The sequence below is a fragment of the Schistocerca serialis genome, chromosome 4 (genome assembly GCF_023864345.2).
Source record: "Schistocerca serialis cubense isolate TAMUIC-IGC-003099 chromosome 4, iqSchSeri2.2, whole genome shotgun sequence".
In the NCBI taxonomy this organism is placed as follows: domain Eukaryota; kingdom Metazoa; phylum Arthropoda; class Insecta; order Orthoptera; family Acrididae; genus Schistocerca; species Schistocerca serialis.
In genome coordinates, this window is record NC_064641.1 from 788,062,812 (window position 1) to 788,068,887 (window position 6,076).

Below are 6,076 nucleotides of genomic sequence, written 5' to 3' on the forward strand. Positions count from 1 at the left end.
GCGGAAAATAAGTACTGGTAAAATTTAGAAAATCTGTTATCTCACCGCATCTTGTAAGGAGTCCGCATAATTACAATATACATACATATTTTTTTCAAACTAACGTATGAGTGATTTATTGATTTCGCCAGTAAACTGATAGCCACATGATTCAAGTTTTTACCCTATAAGGCACAATACGTGTTAGAAACACGGCCAAAGTCAGAACCTAAGGCGAGACTGCCGACACAGGAAATTGATTTATTCTGTTTCAGCGCAATATAAAATGTGTAGAAATTAGACGAAAATTATGCTATTACAGTTCACCTGAAATTATCGAAGTCTTGCAGGTGGCCAATTGTGGGATCGTGTGACAGGCGATGAAGAAATATTGACACAAGGAATCTCTTTGCACAGGCTGCACAATAACTATAGCAACGAGACACTAAGCTGTAGTGCAAGATAACGAATGTGTGATTGCTACATAACAGAAAATTATTTTTGTCCTAGACCGAAGAACGAACTGAGAACTAAGGAGTCGCATATTCATCTGGTCATGATTATCTAGTTTTAGTAGGAAAAATTGTCCAGTAGTTATAAAGTCCTGACGCGACGCAACCTTATTAATCAGGCTTCACCTCTGTGTATCGTATCAGTCGTCTGACCAATTACAACATGTCGTTCCCAACAACTGGAATTTGTTTTTGCAGTCAGGTACAATATGGCACCAAAGCCCATACGAAAAATCCTCATATTAACTGGAACTGGCGCGAGATTCAACAGACCAAAAGGAGCGTCTCTGGAATACTAGCCCAGGAAAAATAATGAACATCTAGACATTGCAAACGAAAAAAAGACAGCGACGGTAAGAAAACGATGCTTGATAGGGAAGCACAGTTAAGAAGAGAGACCGACTAGACAAGCAATGCTGATTACTCATGTCACTGTACAAACTGCCACAAGTGTGGCTTCCGTACAGTGTGGAAGACGAGCAGCGGACAGCTATCAGCTTGCTTGTCGGCGGATGCCGTAGCCGCTAAGTTTCCTGTAACCGGGCGGAAGGTTCGTGTCTACACATCGCCTCTTGCGACACAGGCGCGCCGACAGATCGTGGAGCGCTCACCACTCTTCAGAGAATCCACCCGTCAGACACACACCATCGGCCAAGCGCAGTCACGAAATAACAAAGATAAAACTATACAGCCCACTAGGTGGCAGGCGCTGTTGTTACAACTACGTTGATTACCACTAAAATGTCGAAGCAAAGCACTCTCCACTCTTAACTTGACTGACGTCTCGTGCCATTCAGACAGCCATAAAAGCAATAAATCCTGCGAAAAATAGCAGCCAATCACACAGAGAATTTTCGCTTACTCGTCAACTGATATTGCGGGTATACGGTAGAACGGACGAGAATACGAGATTCGAACAACACATATCTGCTGGCAGTGTGGAATCTCTACCCACAGCCACTAACAGGAATGAATATCACAAATATAATACGAGCACCTAACAACAGCGTCTTGCGCAAACTTCTACTCGATTCGTCCGACTGCACGCCAGGGGGGGAAAAAAATGAGTTTACGTTTTTCTACTGCCTTTAATTTCTGTATTCTCCTGTCTTTGCTATCAGTATAACAGAGAAAAATAATTAACAAATTACACGACCTTCCAGACAAATCTCCCGCCAAATAGAGTCACAGCAAGCGACTGGTGATATTAGATACTCCTGACGTGTAATCAGTAACAATGATAGTTTGCATACAAGAGTTGTATGGATTAGTAGTTAAATTGCTCTTGTAAAACACCGAATTAATTTAACGAGTTTAAAACTAGCGTACCATTAAGATAAAAAAGAAAACGCTGTCACTAACCCTATGGTTGATTTGGACATCACACTGCTTTACCAGACGTGGTAATATTACTGCTGTTAATCTGCAAGAAACCTGTCCTCAGAGTTTCGCTGCAACAATTACAAAATGAAAATTTTAAGTGGCAAACGGTCCAGTGCCGCTTTCCATATCTGTAAACACATTCAAAGTTCCTGTTAGTCCAAGACATTTCTCTGTACGAATTTTTTTAGCGAGAGACACTTGATAGTTGTCACCACACTTTGACATAACGAACAATACTTTTAACATGCGTATACAGACCTTCAATACCGAACTATTTGTAGTGTGTGTGTGTGTGTGTGTGTGTGTAAAAGCATGGGAGACCGGCCACAACCCACCCACGCGGCCAGCTTTACGCGCTGTAAAGCACGGGGGCCAGTTTCGGAGGAAGTTTACTACCTGCTACCGCTGTCGAAGTTAGGTGCAAGCCTAGGCGGTTACTGCGCCAACATATCCTTCACTAAACGGCGGGAGATGGCCACCGGCCACAAATTTAGGACGCAGCAACTAAGAGACGGTAAAAATACCATCGGGGCGACTCGCCAATGAGGGAATCCGCAGGACAATAGTGAAGACGAGATTTCCTTTTTTGCCGTACTCTTCCAGATTTCCGAGACTGAGTGCCAGTAGGGAGGGAGGGTGCCGGATGTGAGGTGGTACCCCTGTTTTCGGAGACAGCGACCGACCCGGCGGCTAAGATGCGTCTATATTTTACAGCGACGTCCTTGTAGGAGGCAGTAAAATGGCGAGGAAAGAGGTTCCTCCGGCGACACAGGAGGACGCCTTCGCCGTCCCAGAGACAATAAAGCGGCCACCCCCGCCTACCTGCACCCTGGCCTTAACAACCCACCGGCGTGCCCCAACAGGCCCCAAAAGCGCTGCTCCCCACACAGCGCACATTTCCCCAGCTCCAACTCACTGCCCCCAAAAAACCATCAACTTCATACTTCGAATTAGCTTTTATCTGTCTGTAAATAAAACCATAGACGCCGCAAACAGCAACTCCTACCATTTATTTAGACGCTCCTTAATACCATACTGGTTTCAACCAACCTCCGCTCTTCCTCTGAAGCAAGATACGTACTATTTTCTGTAAAAAAATGTTTGCAGTTTGTAGGAGGATTTTTAGATCAAATGCACATATAGGGAACCGTAATACAAACGTCAAAATGTTTCTACATTAAATGTACGCAACGATCTGAGAGGAATTTAGAGCTAGCTTACTGCTAAGATGAAAAAGTCGAAGTTATCATCAACCCAATGGCTGGTTCTAATATCACACCGCTTTACCAGGCATAGTCTTATTACTGATATTAGGCGCTTGCCTGCATCGTACTTTTTCAGATGACTTACCTAACCAGTGACAGGAAGACCTTAAATTCATCGTCAACTCACAAACAGGATGAAACTCGGCATTTTTCATATTAACCTATATTTACAGAGGTGGAAAAGTAACAAATGATATATAAAAATCCTTGGTCTCACCGGAATTCGGGCCATCCGAATAAACTGGAAAGAAGCACCAAACTGCAGTATAGTTCATATTTTCTGCATTGCATTAGTTAACACCTTCACGATTTGTCATTTGTCTGCCGGCAAGACTACTCAGACTAGAAGCGTATCTGCACAGAACCGCGACTGTCCAGCGAGGTTAAATATATTTTGTGTCATGCTATACTACGTGAAACTGCTTCCACTCTCGCCTGGTACTGTATGCGTAACAGCAAAAACCACGTAGTCGGTAATCGTATAACGCACAAAATTGGAAAGTACGGCTACCATATACTTTGTGGGCGTACCGCGTCCTATCTCACAGATTTTTTTAATTGTAATAGTCAATCTGCAGTCACTATACCCTTACTGCTCCTGCTACCACATACGAGTCACCAGGTAGCCTTCACTTTCAGTTTAACAGTTGATTTCTCTCATCGATTCACACAGAAAGTGATCAACAGCAGAATTAGAGAAACGGAAGTATATTCAAAGCTGGAAAAACTAATTTTAGTCACCGTAAATAATGGTGTGTAGCCCCAAATTGTGCTGGACGCGGCAGAGCCTATAAACATATCGACACTGCAGACGGTATATTATGATAAAATACTCTAAAGCTCAGAGCACTGTATACTGACTCATCTGGGCGTAATTGAAACTGATTATCACAAATTCTCCAGCAATTGTAATATTCTGTTACTAATTTTTAGTGATCCAGAGTTACTTACAACTAATCGCAGAAGAATCCCCGCAGCAAATTCTAGATGATAAAAGCTGAGGAAGGCGAAATGCAGGACACATCCAACTGCCCGACCGCGGAAAATATCCGCCTACTGATAAAAAGAATGATCCCCTTTCCTGTCTTAAACGGAACTGTAGCTTCCTCGGAAAAAAGATAACACGGGCAGACTTTCGCAACCGGTGAAATTACTACACACTCCTCACACAGTTTCGTAACTGGCTCATCAACCGAAACGCTGCGGTCAGCAGAAAAGCAATGACGCGTACCAAGAGTAAATGGAAACGTGCTAGCGCTCGGCGATACCGAGAAGTACACACCAGAGGTGTTGCCAGTTGCAACGGGAGACAAGAGCCCAATACGCAGATAGAGAAGCGAGGGTTGTAGCTCAGCATTTAATTAGCTAACTGGATAAGTAGGAGAGGGAAAAGTGAGCCGAACAGTAGCGACACAACAGTGGTAGGTGCATTGTTATCGGAGTTTGATAACGCGGGAGCGCGTTGTCCGAGCGAGAATCGAGATTGGACGCGCTGGCGGTTGTAGGCCGAACGTGCGGGAGCCGGCTCGTCAGATGCCGGCCAGCGACGCCGCAGATGCCGGCATCACCTGCGCGCCCGCGCGCTCATCCGCTCTGAACGATTCTCACGCAAAAGAGCGCTGCTTAACACTTAAGACACTGCCGGAACCTGGCACCCACGGAGCACTTTCAATGGCTGCTAAAAACAATGTCACCCCTGGAGTCTGATTGCGGTTTAAAGATTTTTTTAGCTGTACCTTCGTTTATTATGACGCAAGTCCGTCCGCATTTCAGCGAATGACATATAAATTCACAAACGGCTGACTTTTCATAGTTAACGGTCGGATGCTACAGTGGAGCTGTCACAATCGGCGTACTGTCAAAACTAGACACGAAACACTTCAGGGGGCAAGGTGCGTGAATGAAGCAATGAACAGCTGACGCATGCACGGCACTAGAGAACACAGATAAGGGCAGAAGTAGTGTCACACACGGCGGCGCCGGGGAATTCACAAACACACAGGACGACAAGACATGCGATGGTAAACAATGCAGGGTAGGGAGACACGAGAGAGGTTTTGGCTGCAACACACACACGCCTACCTGAGTGCATTTCCTCCGAGTTCCTGGATACTTGCGCGCACTGGCGTCGGCGCCCGGCGCCAGAATCTCACGGCTCGTCGACCGGCGTCTCGCTGTTGTCATGCCAACACAATCACTCGGCCGCCACCATAGCGCACTGCACAATCGACGGCACTGTCCTCGGGTGTGTCGCTGTCGATGCCACTGTCGCCGCCGCTTCGCCGGACACCCGAGTGAAAAGCCTCTCTCTCCTCCCCCGTCTGCGTCGCCGTCTCTTCCCTCCTCCGTCTTCCTTCTCGTTCGTGTATACTATTACGTGTCCCTCCTTTCACGAAAGCAGTGCGCGCCTATGTAGAAAAGGAAGAAGTCTAGCAGCAGGTTAGGCTCGGTCGCTCCAGTTCTTGTCCTTTTTCCTCCTCCTCCTTTTTTTGGCGCTGGCGATATTATCCATGCGACAAGAGTGACCGATGCTCTCCGAGCGGAGGTTGTCCGCGAACTGCCGTCGCTGCATACACTTTATAATCAATCGTGAGCGAGCGAGCGGCGAGAGTCCGTGGAGGGGAGCGGGCAGCGTGCACTGGCGGGGAGCGCCGAGCCGTCGTGCGAGAGGGGAGGGGCGCGGGAGGGGGGCGCGCCGCGAGGAGGTGGGTGGGGTGGAGGGGGGGCTGAGTTTTCAAGGAGGTGTCTCGGCCGGCGTGTCTCCCTCCCGCTCGCTCGCGCCCTCCGGGCCGTCGCTCCCTCTCTCTCGCGCGCTCACCGTTTATACACAAGCTGCACAAGATATGGAGGAGGAGCTGCAGCGGGCGCGGGGAGAGGGAAGCGGGAGGGGGTGTTATAACTACACAGGGGCGGGGAGCACAGGGTGCCGGCGGCGGG

The 6,076-nt window shown here is 47.5% G+C and overlaps 1 protein-coding gene across 1 annotated transcript in view; it reads right to left on the bottom strand.

Moving 5' to 3' along the window:
• LOC126473366 (zinc finger homeobox protein 3) overlaps positions 1-5,685 on the bottom strand; it is a 110,127-nt gene extending 104,442 nt beyond the window's left edge. The window contains 1 exon segment of the mRNA XM_050100373.1: positions 5,222-5,685. The gene's annotated coding sequence lies outside the window, so the exon portion shown is untranslated.
• Positions 5,686-6,076: the final 391 nt, after the last annotated feature.